Source organism: Canis aureus, chromosome 7 (genome assembly GCF_053574225.1).
Source record: "Canis aureus isolate CA01 chromosome 7, VMU_Caureus_v.1.0, whole genome shotgun sequence".
NCBI classification, from domain to species: Eukaryota; Metazoa; Chordata; class Mammalia; order Carnivora; family Canidae; genus Canis; species Canis aureus.
In genome coordinates, this window is record NC_135617.1 from 14,518,801 (window position 1) to 14,538,287 (window position 19,487).

Consider the following 19,487-nt stretch of genomic DNA (forward strand, 5'->3'; position numbering starts at 1 on the left):
GAATTAGTAAAATGTGTCCTAAATATGGCTAATAGTCAAAAGGCAATATCACACCAGATTCTCAGAAATCTGGGCACTTATATTATACCTGAAGTCTTAGAAATTACTGCTTTTCGTGGGTTATAATATCATAGGGGTCATGGAATCTGGGACTTGAAAGATACTTTAGAGATTCTGAGATGCTACAGATGAGACAAATAATCCCAAGAAAGATGAAGTTATTTTTACCCATTCAGAGAAACTTCTCTAGTAACAAACTATAGAAATGATCCCTGAAAGCACAGTTTTAAAATCGAGTTATTTTTAACACAGTCCAGTGTCTGTCTGAAGACCCACCCCTAATGGGCAGCTAGAAACCAGCCCTGAGTTCTTTCCACCAAACTTTCCTTCTTTCCAGGACAGTGAAAAACAACTAATAAAATTAAAGTTAAGACTTAATGACTATAACACATTTCTGAGAGCTCAGTGAGTAAATAAAGACTGTGTATGTTTGAAAAGTTATAGAATTAGAAAAAAAAAGCTGATTTTTCATAATTTGCTTTCACGATTTTCATGACTCATAACTTTTTGTTAGGATGGCAGATATTAATTTTCTATTTATTTCACAGAGTTCCATGGAATGAGCCCAAAGTTAACAATATTTTCTTTTACTATCCTCAGTTTTGTTTTGTTTTGCTTTGTTTTGTTTGTTGACACCGCTCTATACCAAAAATTTAGTTCATTCTACAGGTAGCCTCCTCCCTTGCCTAAGGCTAGGAATAGCCCTACAGCTATGACTCCTTTATGACTTCACCCCAGGAAGGATAATATTAAATTATTTCATTTGTCTTTTTAGTAATTAGTTCAGGTTCAACAATGTCCATCCAAAAGACTATGCTAAATTGGCATCTTGATTTTTGGTGTCTGTATATTCATTATTTACCACATATTTATATAACAATTTACCTCTAGGACACTATGCTGGGCTCCACTGGAAAAAATAATAATAATAATGCCTAAAACATTACCCAGTCTCAAGAACTGAAAATCTGGCGTCTCCTATGTTTTCTGTAGATCAATTCTACCTACTTGGGTGACTCAGAAAACAATCTCTAGTGATTTCTCAATTCTAAAACACAATTCATGGTAAAATGCACCATTAATTGAATAACTGCCTTTGGGAAACAAAAATAGAACACTAAACATTCACATTAAACGTACAGCATTCCCTAATTTCAAAAACACTAACATGTGGGTAAATTGCACATTACTGAATTGAAAAAAAAAATTGACAATTCATCATCGCATTTTCTTCTAAGATTAAATGTATTCATCTCTATTATTCAATGAAACAATTCTCTACCAACAGATTTCCTCCCTACTAGTATATACCTAAATCCAAATACATAAATTAATCATATAAAAGGATCTAAATTAGTTAAACACCTCACAAAATGTTTTACTTTTTTTCAGGCACAGGATTGAAAAAAAAATGTAAATAATTTTGAAATAAATTGTATTTCTATAACAACAAAGCCACAAGTACCTTCGACCTTAACAACTGAAAAACTTAACATGGCATCCTGAAAATAAAACTTTGAGTTTCTTGAGAATAAAAAGTTATCTTGGGCTTCATCACTCCATTACTGGGAATGTAATTCTGGGAGACTGCTTCAAAAGTGTACTCTTATATCAGAAACCTATTCAAAAATATAAAGTTGCATCTTAAAAGCAAAAAACATTTCTAAAATGCATGATCTTTATGGAGAATACAGTTGTATCTCTAGTACATATAAAAAATGTGTTGTGCTTCTTAATTGAATACATTTGCTATTTCTCTGAAAAATATTCAAGCAATTACCTCTTTCACTGAAAGATTTAAGTAACAGTAGGTACTTTTTAATAACCGCTCTCTAAAATATCCTATGTAGATTTTTTACTATTCAAATAACAAAAATTCAACCGAGTAAATTTTAAAGATCTAATTGACTTTATTAAACAATTCATGAATTGGGTAGTATCCCATCTAAGAAACAGAAAGGCTCTAAGAGGGATCCCTGGGTGGCTCAGCGGTTTGGTGCCCCCCCCTTCAGCCCAGGGCCTGATCCTGGAGACCCGGGACTGAGTACCACATCAGGCTTCCGTCATGGAGCCTGCTTCTCCCTCTGCCTGTGTTTCTGCCTCTCTCTCTCTCTCTCTCTGTCTCTCATGAATAAATGAATAAAATATTAAAAAAAAAAAAAAGAAAAAGAAAGGCTCTAAGAGGAGTTGTACAAAATAGAAGGTTGTTATAGAAGGGGTATGGGGCAGGAAAGTTATTAACAAAAGAAAAGGATTAGTCCAGAAAAGGCTGATTTCCCTTAGGAGTAAAGGCAAGGGTCTGACCATGAAGGTGTCCTCATCTTTCTTTGGGTGATGGAGGAGGCCCATTCAGCCGACTCATTGGCATTGATCAAAAAATTCGTGACTGACTAGTTAAGACAACATTTCTAGGGAAAGTTGAAATTGTAATTAGTTTAGGTAATAAGCCATGGTTTAGGAACCTGGTCTAAGTGACACTATTTTGGGCCTGTGGTTTTCTTTTTAACATTTCCAAACAATTGACAAAATTATTTCCAGGAATAGGAAATAAGGAATGAGGTCCCTCTCTTCAGCTTTCAATATTGTGCAAAAGTTCTGGAATTCCTAATGTGCAGTAGAGTTGCTTCATCAGTCACTAGATGTAAAAGACCTTGGTAAAACTATCAATCAAACTACTTAGTTGTATGAATTAGAAAATTGGAGCCCAAAGAAGGGTAGACAAAGTCAAGCAGCTTTTTATTGTTAAAACGTTAAAACGAGGGCAAATTGCTAAAGCTCCCTCCTCAGGCCTTCCTTCTTTGCAGTATATCATTCTCTCCTGGCTGCACTCAGAGAGAAGGAAGTAGTAAATTTCACGCAAAGAAGTTTGGCTCATAAATGCAGTAAAATGCTAATAAGTGCAATGAGATACCCTGAGGTTTTTTTGAGAAGAGTAGTACCACAATCAGATCTTTGCTGGTGGAAAGAACTGGCACTGGAGTATATGGTGGGATGAATGGGAGGAGCCTAAAACTAGAAAAGGAGGCCTCCTTTTCCATTCCATAAACGTATGGATTTCTTTCTGGGCTTTCTATCCTGTTTGATTGGTCTACATGTCTATCTTTATGCAAGCACCATACTATTTTAATTACTTTAGTTATTAAAATAAATTTTGAAATCAGGAAGTATGATGCCCTTCAGCTTTGTTCTTCTTGTTCTACATTGCCTTGGCTATTTGGGGTCATCTGTATTTCTATATGAATTTTAGAATTGCTTTTTCTATTTCTGAAAAGAATGCCATTGGGATTTTGATAGGGATTGCACTGAATGTATAGATCACTTTGGGTAGTATGGATATTTTGGCAATATTATTTCCAATCCATGTACGATCTATTTATCTGTATTTTCTTTACAATCCTTCATCAATATTTTATATTTTCAGCTGATAAGCTCTTCACCTCTTTAGATAAGTTTATTCCTATTTCATTCTTTCAGTTGGTATTGTAATGAGATAATTTTCTTTTTTTAAGAATTTATTTATTTATTCATGAGGGACACAGAGAGAGAGAGGCAGAGACATAGACAGAGGGAGAAGCAGGCTCCCCGCAGGAAGCCTGATGCAGGACTTGAGGATCATGTCCTGAGCAGAAGGCAGATGCTCAACCACTGAGCCACCCAGGAGTCCGGAGATCATTTTCTTAATTTCCATTTCAGATAGTTTGTTGTTAGTGTATTGAAATGCCACTGATTTTTGTATGTTGATTTTGTATCCTGCAACTTTATTAAATGTATTTATTAGTTCTAACAGTTTTTTTGCTGAGTCTTGAGGGTTTTCTACATATATGATCATGTCATCTACAAATAGTGATAATTTGATTTCTTTCTTCCCAAACTGGTGTTTTTTCATTTATTTTTCTTGCTGAATTAACTGCTCTGGCTAGGATTTTAAGTACTATATTGAACAGAATTGGCAAGAGTAGGCATCTTTGTCTCTTACTGAATCTTAGAGGAAAAAGCTTTTATTCACCATTAAGTATGATGTTAGTTACCAGTCTTTCATATATGGACTTTATTGTGTTGTGGTAAGTTCCTTTTAAACCTATTCTGAATATTTTGATTGGATGTAGAAAATTGTCAAATGCTTTTTCTGTATCTATTGAGATGATCATGTAGTTTTTATCTTTCACTCTGTTAATGTAGTATCAATTTGTGTATGCTGAACCATCCTTGGGATGGGATAAATCCCACTTCATAATGGTGTATGACTCTTTTAATATGATGTTGAATTCAGTTTGCTAGCATTTTATTGAGGACTTTTGCATCTAAATTTATTAGAAATATTAGCCTATAGTTTTCTTGTTGAATCTTTGGTATCTGGCCTCATAAAATAGTTTGGAAGTGTTCTATCCTCTTCTGTTTTTGGAATAGTTTAAGAAAGACTGATATATTAATTCTTCTTTGAGTGTTTCGTGGGATTCATTTGTTTGTGGGATTTTCTTTGTTAGAAGTTTGTTGTTGTCGTTGTTGTTGTTGTTTTACTGACTCATCCCTTTACTCATTATTGGCCTGTTCAGGCTTTCTATTTCTTCTTGATTCAATCTTGAAAGATCATATTTTTCTAGGAATTGATCTCTTTCTTCTAGGTTATATAATGTGTTGGCATATGAGTCTTCATTTTCATTGTTCTTAAGATTCTTTGCATTTTTGTGATATCAGTTGTAATGTCTCCTCTTTCGTTTCTAATTTTATCTCCTCCTTTTTTAAAAAATGCAGATTCTGATTCAGCAGTTCTAGGTGCAGTCTAAAATTCTGCATTATCTAACATGTTCCCAGTTGATGCCAATATTTCTGTTCCATAGACCAGACTCTGAGCTGCAAGGGGTTATGTCTAATGGAAGTGCAAAGAAGGAGAGAGACAGGAGAAATCTTCCAAAAAAATAAAGTTGGTTGTGTAGACTGAAGAAGACAATAGAGGAAACTGTTTTGAGATTTCTAGCCTAAGGGAAAGTTACCAATTGAAATAGTAACCCAGGAAGAGGACCAGCTATAATCTGTATTCATCAAATAATCTGTCTCTCTGCTGTTAAATCAATTTTATTATCATTTTTTAAAGATTTATTTATTTATTTTAGAGAGAGTAGGGTAGGAGAAATGGAAAGAATCTCAAGCAGACTTTCTGCTGAGCATGGATCTTACGACCCTGAGATCATGACTTGAGCAGAAATCAAGAGTTGGATGCTTACCTGACTGAGCCACCTAAGTACCCCTTAAATCAATTTTTAAAGGGCTAAAAAATTAATTAATAATAAATAATAAAAAAATAAAAAGGACTGAACCCACTCTCTTAGCAATTATTAAAATCATGCTACTAGTAGTAAATAGTGCATACATACCAACTTACTTATTCAACTCTGTTTTTTATTAGCAACTCAGTCACTACAATAATCTCTGATTACTTAAATCAGGATTGATGTTGACATAGAAAAACATAACACAGTCAGCAGGGACTTACTACCTCATAAAGAGTAGAGAGAAAGGGAAGGAGGGGAAAACTATAGGCTATAAAGTTAGTCAATCTGTGTTTGCATCCCTAAATTTGTGTAATACTTTGAGTTCTTTAACTGTTCCAACCAACCCTCAGGTTCCCCATCTAAAAATTGAGGATGATTATATCACCCAATTCACACTTCTTTTCTGAATTGTAAACACTGAGAGCACTTAGAACACTGCTTAGTGTAAATACTTAGTACTTTTGGTATCATCATCACCCTTATCATCTTCATTATCATCATCACTTTAAAATATTGGACAAATTTTAAAATGTATGAACAATATTTTAAATTCCTCCTATTGAGATGTAGTCTTTTTCCCATCCCTTGAAGTTAGGCTAAACTTGTGACTTCCTTTGATCAACAGACTGTGACAGAAGTGACACTGTGTCAATTTCAAAGTGTAGGCCTCAAGAGAGCTTGCAGCTTTCACCTGTGCCCTCTTGGAATCCTGCACTGAGACATCAAGTAAAATGCCAGTGTAGCCTACTGGAGGATGAGAAGCCATGTGGAGGAAAACTGAGACACTCAACCTGGTAGCCAATGCTAACTCCCAGACGTGAATGAGACCATCTTGGATCTTATAGTTTAGCTGACTGTCCAACGTTCATAGTCATATGAGTGACCCAAACAAAAGCCACAGAGGACCACCCAACCAATCCACAGAACTGTGAAAAATAATAAATTGTTGTTGTTTAAGTCATAAGTTTTGAGGCAATTTGTTCCACAGCAATAGGTAATCAAAATAGCATTCACAAAAGTAAAAATTAATAAAATGGCCCTTGGTGATAAAAAAAAATTTATGAGCTTCTAAAGTATTACAGTTACTATGAACTTTGATTTCTTCCTTTCTTCCTTCATTCTATAAAGATTTACTGAGCACCTAGCACATTCCAGATAATATACTAAGCTTCAAATATAAATTGATAAAACATTTTCCTGCCCTTACAGAGTTTACAGCCCTGTTGGCATTACAAATGTAAATACAGGAATATGTATATAATTATAAATTGTGATGTGCCTAGAGGAGAGAATAGCAGACACATGTCTTAGTTTTACTGGACAGTTTTTTGTCAGTGCTAAACCCAGAGATGCTGTGATTTTATTCTGAAAGAATCCCATTGATTTTATTCTAAAAGAATTGGCTATTACATCAAACTCAAAACATTTAAAGTATGAAAAAATTGTTGTTCCATCTCTTTTCTATTTAAAATAGTAGATATAAATAAACTATCTCCAGAGATGGAGAAAGCAGATGGATTTGAAAATTCAAGCTCACACTGAATATAATTAACTTGGAAAGGGAGAGAAGCTAATGACGCCTGAGATTATAGGTGCCCAGGAGACAGGCAAAGGGCTAACTTATTTTTAACACTACACTAGTCTCAGCAGTAAGGAAAATTCAAACTTGATTAAAGTCTCTGAGGAGGTGAAAAAGCAAATGAAGAGAGAAAAAAAAAATGTGGCTATTGAGGAATAATTAACATTTTGACCCAGTTGCCAGCCTGAGTAGGTGTTCACTGCTTATTAAAGCTGGGTTTCTTGGGTCATTGCAAATGAGAAGGTCTTGTGAAAGCGCTCTGGGCATTGTTTACTATTTGATTCTGAAGAAGGTACACCTGAAGAGACAAATGGGCTTAGGCATAGCACTTACTCAGCAGGACTGGAGGACTGCTTTCTGCAAAGAGAAGCCCGTATTTGCATTCCCAAACAGAACCCTCTGGGATATTAGATCAGGAAGATGAGAAGATCACACCTGGCCTGGAAGGGCTTGATAATAGTCATATCCCAGGTCACCATGATTGAGGCTTAAATATAGCCTGGTCTACAAAGCCTTTCACGATTGAACTCTAAGGGCCATTCCTCTCTACTCACTCTACAATTTGGTCAGTCATATTCATGGGGGTATACATTCATAAATCCATGCTTTTTTTTAAGTGCCATTCCTGCTACCTAGAATACTCTCTACTTAACAAACTCCTGCTCTTCAGACACAATGTAATTGTTATTTCTTACACTCCGATTCCCAAAGTAAGCCAAGTTAATCATTTCCTGTTTGTACTTACATACTACTCTGTGGTGTCCTCTATAGAACATAATCAGTAATAGCAATTATGCACTTGTCTTACCCACTACATTTCTAAGCTCCTCAAACCAAAACATATTGACCTCATCATGGTACTGGTGATACTTAAGTATCTATCACGTAACAAGTGTCCAGGAAACACTCAAGTGATCAAATAAATAAATAAGGAAAGAAGGCAAAGAATACTTGAACGGATGTTGGGGCGTCTGTGTGTGCTGTGTGTGGGTATCCATAGTCCTATGTGGGCATGGAAAGACACGTATCTAAATGTTAACATTTAGGAAGATTTCTCATATCAACTATGAAAAGGTTTTGTGATTGAAATATCTTACAAATCTCTTTAAACTTCTCCTTTTCATTTTTTATTTTGAATGTAGTAATAAACCAGTGGCATATCACTTGTGTATTAAAATGCTTGTAGATATTTTGCCTTAGTTAGGTTTTAGCTAGGGTTTTCTAAAAGGCATCTGATTTGCACTTCTTAGGATTTAATGTGAAAAAATATAAATAAATGAGATAAAAAAGATTTAATGTGGTTTCAAATGCCTTACTGTGAATCTATGAGAACAGTATTTGATAAATGCTGCAAGTGCTTAACTTAAAGCTTGGACTTCTGTAGACCAATTTCTAAACTTCATTTCTAAGAACATTTGAAAGTTCAAAGAATAACCTTTTCAAAATTATATAGTTACATCAGGTATCAAGCAGAAAATATTCAATCCTGTCTTCTTTTTCAATAAACCAAAATCCTATAAATGTTACTAAGCAAATAACAACAGGTTCTAAAGATGGCTGGTTCTACCAAGTGTCTTATCTACATGAGTAAATTCTTTCTTGCTTCCATAAAACTATTATAATTCAAAGGGGATTTGAATATATTCTTGCTGTCAAGATATGTTTTTAAGTACTGCTTATTTTTTCTCTAAATTCATAAAAGATACAAAAATGCTCACTATAGAGAATTTGGGAAGCAAATAAATTATTTCCTTTAGAAGAGTAGGAGTGAAAAGAAATTATAATTACATTGGATCTGAGAGCAGGAGTTCTTTAGAAGAAAATAAAAACCATCCCAAAGTCAGCAGCCCAAAATAATTATTGCTAATATTTTATTATAATAATGTTTCATTAGAAAAATAACATAGAGAGGCACCTGGGTGATTTAATTGATTAAGCACCCAACACTGGATTTATGCTCAGGTCATGATCTCAGGGTTTTGAGATAACAGCCCTGTGTCAGGCTCTGTGCTTAGCCAGGAGTCTGCCTGAGATTCTCTCTTTCCCTCCCCCTCCATACCTCCTCCTGCACTCACTCTCTCGAAAAGAAATAAATCTTCAAACAAAGAAAAAGAAAAATAATATAGAAAACTCAGAAATACAAAATGAAAAGAATTAAATGAAAATCACAATGTCTTCTAGATTAGATTTTCCTAAGTATATGTGTTATTTTAACATATATTGGCCATAGTACATATTTTTAAATAGAATTAGGTTACTCCAGGTTTTTTCAAGATTATAGCTAATACTACAATGGATTTTGTGCATAGATATTTGAGTTTTTAACCACTTTTTTAGAACAGATTTATAGAAGGGAAATAAATAGACTAAGGAGTACCTAGTTGTTAAAACTCTTAATACATGTTGCAAAGATACTCTCCAAAAAGTTGCCACTATAGAATTTCCTATCTGCAATAGATAAGAGCATCTATTTCCCATCTTCTCAATAATACTCAGTATTATATTATTTTTGTCTCTATTATGACAGGCCTAGGTTGTTTCTCAGTAATTTTGTACACTTCCAAGTTAGGAATTTTTCACATGTTAACTGGTCATTTGTATTCCATTTACTGTGAATTAAACTCCTTGAGGACAGGGGTGTTTTCCTGCCACACTGTAATGACTCAATAACTGGTGTAAAAACAATCATATTTTCACATACTCTGACCATTTGTTACATTGGTTTTTAACGTTTTTCTTTTTCATTTCTAAAAGCCATCTATATACTAAATGTTTATTGCAATTATTTCCCGCCAATTTCCCATTTTCTTTTTAATCTTGTTTTTAGTGTTCTTTGCTGAACAGTTTTTCATTTTTATATAATCATTCATTAGCCTTTTTACTTTGAATTTCTATTGTTTTTACAACTTTATGAACTCCTCAATTCTGAGATGACTTTCAGTGTAAACATAACTCACAGTTATTGTTAGGTAGGAGAGGTATTTATTACTTCTGTTAAGGTATTTAATTTGCAGAAAGAGATTCAGTGCCTCATAACAATAACTTCAGGAGTAACTGGTGTGTTCTGGCAATCCCTAAGAAGTGAAAAGGTGAGACTTTAAGAAAATACATTTCTCCATACAAGTATTCTTAATCTGGGGTGAATCTTCCAAGCCTATAAAATTCAGTGCGTACTTTTCTGGATAGAGTCTTGAAGAGACTTGTGATTTAAAATGGTTAAGAATCATGAGAAGTTCTTCAAAGAGTTTTCACATGTGACACTGGATTACCCAATCTTTAAACCTCAACAACTTTTCTTCAAATCAGAGTTTGACATCCCACAAAGAATAGTCTGAAGAATGGCAATTGATGTTTTTAAGTTGAAGAATAAATTTAGCACAAGCTTTACTGAAGATGCTGTCATGCTGAACCCAAACTTAACCACTGGGTGCCAGCCTTACATGGGTACCAGCCCATGTGTATGCTATTGAAAATTCAATAGATCCTAAGGCCTAGTATGTCAGTCCTTTGACAAAATTTAAACTCGTAAAATCTCCCAATTGGGTAAGACCGTATAAGTCTATGAGCCTTACAATCTTACATCACCATACTGTCCAAAATACCTCCAACAGCAGTCACCATATCTGTGATTAAAGATTTCTAGGGATGGAAAGCTCCTTGCTTTTTAAGACAGTTCATTGCAGAATTCCTCCCTCCAGTCCTTATTTTATGAAGATCTAAGTTTTCCATTTATCTTCCTGAAACAATGGAGCCCAGGTAATCAGGCACACCTGCAGGAAATCTGCTGAAACAACTTTTCAGCCTTCTTAAATGGATGAGCTGAGACATAATCAAAACAGCATGTCACTACTCTGTACAGATTTCTTGCTGAAACAGTGTGAGATTTCGAATACAAAGTACACTTTAAAAATAAAGGCAGAATGTAAGTTATAAAAAGCATAAAGTATACACTATACTGGGGTTTAGACCTTCTAATTTGGGGAAACTGGCATGGTAATTACTGTGTAGACAATCATTAAAGTATAAGGTCAGGCTATTGCCACAAAACTGGCCAATCATTTTGACAAAGCTAAACAAATGAGCAGAGATATTGTCGATTTTTACTTGGAGAAATGTCTCAATGCCAATGTGGGCAAATATCTCTGGGGAATGTCCAACCTACCATCTAGATTCATATAACAATGGAAAGGGGGTGTAGAACTGAGTGTGTGGTTGTCTTCTAGGAAAAAAAATGTACATATGGATGCAAAAAAAATGTGAAATAACTTCAGTATTTTTAAATACTTATTTTTTAAAAAATAACAATTTTATTATTAAAAAATAGACTAGGTATGGGAATTAGCCTGTTAATTTCTTTATCACTCATCACAATAAAGAAGGTTCAATCAGAAACCCATGGGGAAGACAGTGCTCAATTAGGATGAACTAAAAAATAACATGTTAGAGACTCTCATCACAACCTCTAAATCCCTAAAGGAAAGAATTCTGCTCTAGTTAAACACTTTTTTGAATCTTGTGCTATACTTTAATTTGTTATTATAAAGGGTTTTGACATACAGCTTTTTTAATGCTTATCTGTTTTTATAACATAAAATATTACTAATACTGTTTTTCAAGGTGCATGTCAAACCAGAGAGCCATGAGACCAGGTTAGTGGCTCATGACCATCTGTTTTTCCTCTTCCCCCCCACCCTTAATTAATAGAACATAAGTTGTGTATATGTGTGTTTGTGTCCACATACATGCACTAGTATGTGATACAAAATATATTTCTTATTCTAGGTCAAGATCAAATATATTTGAAAGACATTCTTTCATAGATTAGAGAATAGAGATCAATAAATGATAGATTCCCCTTTAAGAAAAGATTATGTTCCTATCACTAAAATCTAGACATGACAGTATTTTTCTTAAAAGTTTTTTCTACCATATGCTATCAAAGAAATGTTTTCAAATTACTTCATTCATCTTCACAACTCTCCTATGTGGAAAAAATTGGACTTAATTAAATGGTGCTGTCAACTTCATCTTAAGGGAATGGATTTCTATAGATAGTAGCTGCCAATTTTTATTTGCCAAATCAAAGATTTTTCAAGAACACAGAATAAGACTTCTGAGTTGTGACTAAGAATGAAATGTCAATGGTAATTTATTTCTGATGACAACAATTTAGATCAAGTCAAAGCATAGACTCAGGAAGTAAAAATACATCTATACAGCCAAGTCCCAGTTATCTATAAATGGACTATCTACAGTGTGAATTATTCATGTAAAACTCTCAGATAAAACCAGGGCATGCACATATATTCCCCATTGCCATGTTCCTCTTGGTTCTTTGGCTTAGACACAAAATGCCAAATGCTTGCCTAAAGCGCAGCTGGGAATCCAAGCTCCTAGATCATCATCCCAGACTTGCCTGATTGAGTCTCTGATATTAGCCAACCGCACTTCCCACTCTATCTCTGCCTGTCCATTCCTAGTAAAGAGGTTTCTGCCAAACTCTATACTCCCCTTCCTGATCATCTTCTTTGTTTATATCACACCATTTCTCAACAATAAATCCCAATGCATCACGGCCATGCATTTGATATGGAGTCCCAGGGTAAATTACAAACTTCACAGACTAACTGTGAGATGCATCAACTACAGTAAACTCCATTTTGTGTACTGGTCCAAATGCAGTTGAAATTTTTCCTCATATCACTCAGACATTCTGACAATTCCTAAGAGACTTAGTGGGGGGAAGAAAGTGTTGTGATCATTTGACTATAAGGTGGTATGCTTAGCAAACATAATTAAACACACCCAGCATTTTTCTATTTTTTCCTTCAATTGCAATAGACCTTCAAGGTTACATCCAACCCTACTAATTGTACAAAAGAAAGAGCTCTTAATTGGAAGTCATGAGAATATGCTACTTCCTATAGTGGTAGATTTTAAGTCCTGTTCTTCCACCACCAAAATGATGCAGAACAGATCTAGGTGTTCATAGATAGGCACTGTCATCACTCGACTGTAGAAAAGTAGAGCCAAGCAAAAGTAGGGAGAAGACAGAGACATTACAAGGGACAAATACTGGGAAAAGACTGGACTTAGAAGAGTTGATAAGAAGTGACTGATTAAATGAAGAATATAAAGAAAATTATAAATGTCAATGACCTGCATTTCAAGTCAGTCCTTATATCTTGGTTATGTCTTTGGAAAAATATTAAGCTCTAGTGGTTATCTAATAATCTAGCAAATTATTTCCAAATCAGTACTCAGTACTTCACTGGTTGTAATAAAAATACATTTCAAATAACAAACAGAATAATGTGCTGAAATAGCCATTTTTATTTAATTAATCACTCAGTTCTGTCAAACATCTGGTCAATTTAGTGAAGAGGAAAATAGACAAGCGATTATTTGGTTTAAGTGATTAACCAAACCAGTTTAAATGGTTGATTCCTTCATTCTATATAGATCCACTTCCCAGCCATACCTCCCCACCACCAAAAAATAAGAAAACAAGGATTCGGTTTCATAACATTTGTTTCTACGTCAATGTATTAGGTTCAGTTCTACCACAGTGAGAATGGAGATGTGTGGCATCTGCCCATTTTTCAGCACCAATAAATAGAGAAAGAATAGTCCAAAAAGGAAGGATTTCCAGGAGAAAAAAGTGCTGCAAGCACAAGGGTCCAGCAGACAGAATTGCCCAGTCAGGTTTGTGGATTTCAAGGATGGGATGGTTTCCAAGGATGTGTCAGAAGTTCCTTCTTTTTTTTTATTTTTATTTTTTATTTATGATAGTCACACACAGAGAGAGAGGCAGAGACATAGGCAGAGGGAGAAGCAGGCTCCATGCACGGGAGCCCGACGTGGGATTCGATCCCGGGTCTCCAAGATCGCGCCCTGGGCCAAAGGCAGGCGCTAAACCACTGCGCCACCCAGGGATCCCTGAAGTTCCTTCTTTCATGAACAGCTGCAGCAAATTAATAACAAGGACTAATTCATAAACCAATAAGGTATGCTTTGAATTATAAAGAAAAACTCCAAGAAAAGTTTGGACTTTCCGCATGTGAGGGGGCTTGCATTTTGTAACTAAAGGAAATATAACTCCCCCATGCTGGTGAAATAGAGCATCTTGATTGTAGTATCAAAGTAAATTAATTTCTCAAATTCTTGAGGTAGTCTACAATGTCCTTGATGCAACAATTTTCTGTAAAAATTTATTATGTCTCAGTCATCATTGAATCTACCTCCTTCATTACTTCTCTTTGTAAGAAATACAGAGCCATCGCTCCCCAGTCCATCTTCAGAGTATTCTTGGCATAGAGGTCTCATTTATAGATCTTTAACTGCTCAATGAGAACGTCTCATCTCTTCTTACCTCCTAATATAGTAAGAAGTTCTGGAAGCTGCAGTGGCAGTGGCAGTACCAGGGATGGCAGCTAATGTTGTGGGTAATACAGTCTTTTCTTTTTTTTTTTTTAATTTTTTTTTTTATTTATTTATGATAGTCACAGAGACAGAGAGAGAGAGAGGCAGAGACATAGGCAGAGGGAGAAGCAGGCTCCATGCACCGTGAGCCCGACGTGGGATTCGATCCCGGGTCTCCAGGATCGCGCCCTGGGCCAAAGGCAGGCGCCAAACCACTGCGCCACCCAGGGATCCCAATACACTCTTTTCTGATTTGCTCCTCCATCCTTCCAACAAGTTATTAACCAATTCCTTGCACTGATTTCCTCTCTGCTTGAGATACCTAGTGCTTTCTCTTTTCCTGACTGACTCCTAACTAATATAGACCATATTTACCTTCATTGCCCATATTTCTCCACTTATTCCTTATATTTTATTAGTTTACAATACTAAAATTATATGCTGTAAATATGTTATATATTTGTAAATACTTTACTTTTTACAAGTAAAAAAAAAACTTGAACCAAATAAATTATTCCTTAGTTTTAGAACTCTCAGATAGCTACCACAGTGCCCATTTATACACAAGAAGATTTAACTGATTGGCCTGAAAATTGACTAGAGTCTGTTTTGATCTTCTGATGATAGAATAGCCACTTAACAAAATAAGACCTTTATTTTTACCAGTCCAATATCATCTAAAGAACCTAAAAAGAGACCAGCTGGCAGAGGAGGTAAGAGTGTTTGAAGATTAACTCTTCTGAATCAATTTAGTACAAAGTGTGGCAAAAACAGACCATGTAAGTGAACATTAAATGAAATATGGTATTAAATTATCCCTGAGACACATGTGGGCCCTGAAACTATTGAAACCAAGTCTAAATGTGTTTAGAGTTGATATGAAATATTCAGTTTGGTAAATATAATGCCAAAAAAGATTAAGTTTGACAAAATGTCAATACCTTTTCCAAAGGCATCTTTTTACCTACCTTGATGTAAACTAACTAGCAACTAATAGTATTATTGCCTGAGCAACCAGAGATTTTGCTAAGAGTCTTGAAAACCAACTAATGCCTTTTTTGAACCGTCAGATATAGTTGAAAGCAATCAGTTAAGCATGGTAACAGAAACATGGTCTCATTCTCTTTAAGCGCCAGTTAGTTCTCTGTTTCATTCCACTGGGTGCTCTCAAACCCCAAACAACTACCCTTCAAATACATTCTACTGGTCCCAAGAAGATGAAAGAATCAAAGAGTTACGGCATTTTAGAACTTCATTAGACCTCAGAAACCTTTTCAAGATATTACAAGATTTATACCAAGTTTTATCCAAAGATTTATCCACATTGATGAGTTGAGCAATCAGAATAAGAACTTGAGTTCCTACACAGGTCATTTTGCCTCAAGTGTATGGATGAGAATCTTGGGACTCTGTCACCAGATGCAAGAAACTCAGAGCACAATCTGCTTAAAGTCAGTGAATCACAGATTCATTCGCCTTTCCTAGGTCTTCAGAATCCATTCCAATCCAACAACAAATTCTGAGTTGTGGTTAAAAATCAATCTGTAAGAAACTATACTGTACTTGTGAATTTTTTCTTTTTTTTTTTTTGAAGATTTTATTCATTTATTAATGAAAGACAGAGAGAGAGAGAAAGAGAGAGGCAGAGACATAGGCAAAGGCAGAAGCAGGCTCCCAGTGGGGAGCCTGATGTGGAACTTGATCCCAGGACCCCATGATCATGCCTGAGCACCTGAGGCAGGTGCTCAACCACTAAGCCACCCAGGTGCCCTGTGAATTCTTTTTCAATGGGAATAAATGCCTTCAACTGTCCACCTATTTTTAAGAAAATTTTCAGAGCTTTCATCTAGGTTGAGTTATATCAAAGCTAAACCATAGTAATGCAGCTAACTCTACAGTAAATCAATAAATTCTAAAGTTGCTATACCAATATAGCCTATGACCTTAAATGAACACAAGTTTATATACAATGTTCTTGTAAATATCCTTTCTTACAATAAACACTCTATTATGCTACCAGTTTATTGTACTTCTTAAAATTTTTGACTATGCTAAAGGTAAAGTATGCAAGGCTTATAATTTTATGTTTCTACAACCTCTCCATTTTCACTCTCCTAGATCATCATTACCACAAGATGTGGACATAGGAAGGAAGCTGTAAAAATAAACTCCTTCAGGCATCTCTCCACTCACCTGCTCCAGAAAAAATCCATTCTCTCACTGAAGTCAGATTAATCCTCAAAACTGTATCACAGCTCCCATTCACTCCTCTGGCCCTTTCACTTCCCTAAATCCTGTGTTTCTCTCCAGGATGAATCAGTGAAGTCTGTCCTTACAGGTCTCACTGATAACTCCTTCTATTGACTTTTCCTGTCATGTATTATAATGCATGCATGCATGGCTTTTGTATGCCATTTTGAGTTGTTATTCATCATTTTTCACATTCATATTCCTAAGTTCTTATTTTATACTTTGATAGCTTGCACAGTGATGTGCTCATAGTAGGCAACTAATAAATTATTTGCAGCAGTCAGCTAGTGAAAGGTAGGAGCTTTGGGGTCAGACTGACTGTTGCAAACCCTAGCTCTACCCTTCTGAGTCACAGTTCTCCTTAACATGAAGGTAATGAGACCTACCCTGATGGTTGTTGTAAAAAAAAAAAAAAAGAAAATAGAGAAATATCAAATATCAAGCTACTAGAATAGTAGCTGACATATATTTAGTGCTCAATAGCATAGCTTTGGTAATGAACAAAAGCCTGTGTAGCATTATTGATAACCACATTGTTATAAACAGCATTATCAATTTGTCATTATTAATAACAAACTGGAGTTTCAATCTCTTTCATTCTATTCCCACTATTCAATACTCATTTTGTTATCAAAACAAAATGTTGAACTTTTCAAGCTTGATCAACTATGCACTTTATCTATGGAATCTACAAAGGAAGTATTTTTAATATTTTTATTTACCATACCATGTTTGTTTAATTTTCCCTTCCATTCATCATAGGCTTACTTTATTTTTCTGCAGCAAAGTAACAGATGATTATAGCTTGACAATTGTTCTATCTTTGATATGCCAAGTTGTAGTAGGGGCATTTTTAATCTTGGTCTTAACACCTATATGACATGGGGGGGCAGATCTCAGACTCATGCGGAGGGACCTCCCTGCCCTGTGGGGTCAACCCTCCTAGAAATTGTGAAGACCTTACTCTGCCCCCCCCCTTCAGGACCAGGATTTGCACAGAGGCACAAGCATGTACCCCATAAGCCCCCTCTTCTGAGCAAAGATATTCTCCTGCCTCCACTCAACTTGTGGCCCAAAGCCCAAGCACAAAGAAAACTATTGATTTTTCATGATGCAATTTTACTTTGCCTTCAAAAGTTAGCAGATAAAGTGATCTATTGCCAATGACCTTTATAAATGAAAAGTAAAAATGATACAACTTCTGGAATCTTTTTATCAAAAAAAAATGGCAAATAGACCTTATAACAACTAAGGCACTCAAAAAACAAGTTGGTCTATCAGCATAAGCCTCCATTTCCATGTTCCAAGCATTTCCTGTAGGGACAAAACACATTTAAAGGCAGTTCTACTCATAGTGTTCTAAACATCTCAAACCAGTCCCTTTGACTGTGGAAATATTAGCAAACCCACGGGCTCACATACATAATCTCACCATAGCCCTATCAGTCTCCTTGACTGCATTCAAGGCATCCACAGCATCCACATATGTCCACTCAGGATATCCTCCCTGACCTCACTTTTATTTCATAATACTCATCCCAAATCAGCCCATCATTCGGCCTCTACTCTTCCCCAATCTGATAGCTCTGTATTTGGTTACAGAGCACCAGGCCATGCATTGTATTTCAAAGCATCCCAAGATTTCCCAATCAAAAGTAGATAATAGTAGACAGATAGATGATAGGTAGGTAGGTAGGTAGGTAGGTAGGTAGATAGATATAGATAGATAGATAGATAGATAGATAGATAGATAGATAGATAGATAGATAGATATTCCCAGAACCTTCTCCTGAAGATTCTGGCTTAGAAGTTCTGGGGCTAGCCCTAGGATTCTTGCTTTTAACCAGACCTCGGGTAATACGATCATATGCCTGATTTGATAGCATCATCTTAGTTCAGAAATTCCAAACTCACACACTATGGACTATAGCTCACAAGGTGCTTTTCAAAAGTTTTACCTGAATGTCTTTAAGTGAAACACAAACTCACCAATTCCCTCAGAGCCCGCTCCTTGCTAGTATTATTCCTTTGAGCCTCACCCCTTTAAGTCACTTGTCTATCATCTAAAGGCATCTGAGTTTGTGAATTCTGCTTTAGTTACTAGCTATATTCATCCTCTTTCACATAAAATTTTAAATCATTAAGAAAAAATAGAATGTAATCATCAGGGAAATGCAAATTGAAGCCACAATGAGATATTACCTCACATCTGTTAGAATGGCTATCCTCAGAAAGACAAGAAATAACTGTTGGTGAGGATGTGGAAAAAAGGGAACCTTCGTGCACTGTTGGTGGGAATGTAAATTGGTGCAGCCACTATGGAAAACAGCATGAAAGTTCCTCAAAAAAATTAAAAATAGAAATACCACACAATCCAATAATTCCACTAACATTCAGCCAAAAAACCAAAAAACCTCGTTCAAAATGATATATGTAACCCTATATTTACTGCAGCATTATTTACAATAATGAAGAATGTGGAAGCAATCCAAGTGTCCATCAACAGATGAATGGATAAAGAAGAAGTAAGATACACATGCGCGACACACACACACACACACACACACACTGGAATATTACTCAGCCATAAAAAGGAATGAGATCTTGTCATTTGCAATAATATGCATGGGCCTGAGCATATTATACTAAGTGAAATAAGTCAGATAGAGAATGACAGATACCATACGATTTTACTTATACATGGAATCTAAAACACAAAACCAATAAATGGAAACAGACCCATAAATACAGAGAACAAACTGGTGGCTGCTGGGGGGGGAGGGAGGAGGGCAAAATGGGTGAAATGGAGTGGGAGTTATAGGTTTCCAGTTATAGGATAAATAAGTCCCAGGAATGAAAGGTACAGGATAGGAATACATCAATGTTATTGTAATAGTGTTGTGTGG

At 35.5% G+C, this 19,487-nt stretch overlaps 1 long non-coding RNA gene and 1 pseudogene across 1 annotated transcript in view; both read right to left on the reverse strand.

Moving 5' to 3' along the window:
- Positions 1 to 19,487, reverse strand: part of LOC144317077 (uncharacterized) — a 60,994-nt gene that overhangs the window by 3,065 nt on the left and 38,442 nt on the right. The gene's annotated exons all lie outside the window — the stretch shown is intronic.
- LOC144317944 (small nucleolar RNA U3) lies at positions 202 to 288 on the reverse strand (annotated as a pseudogene).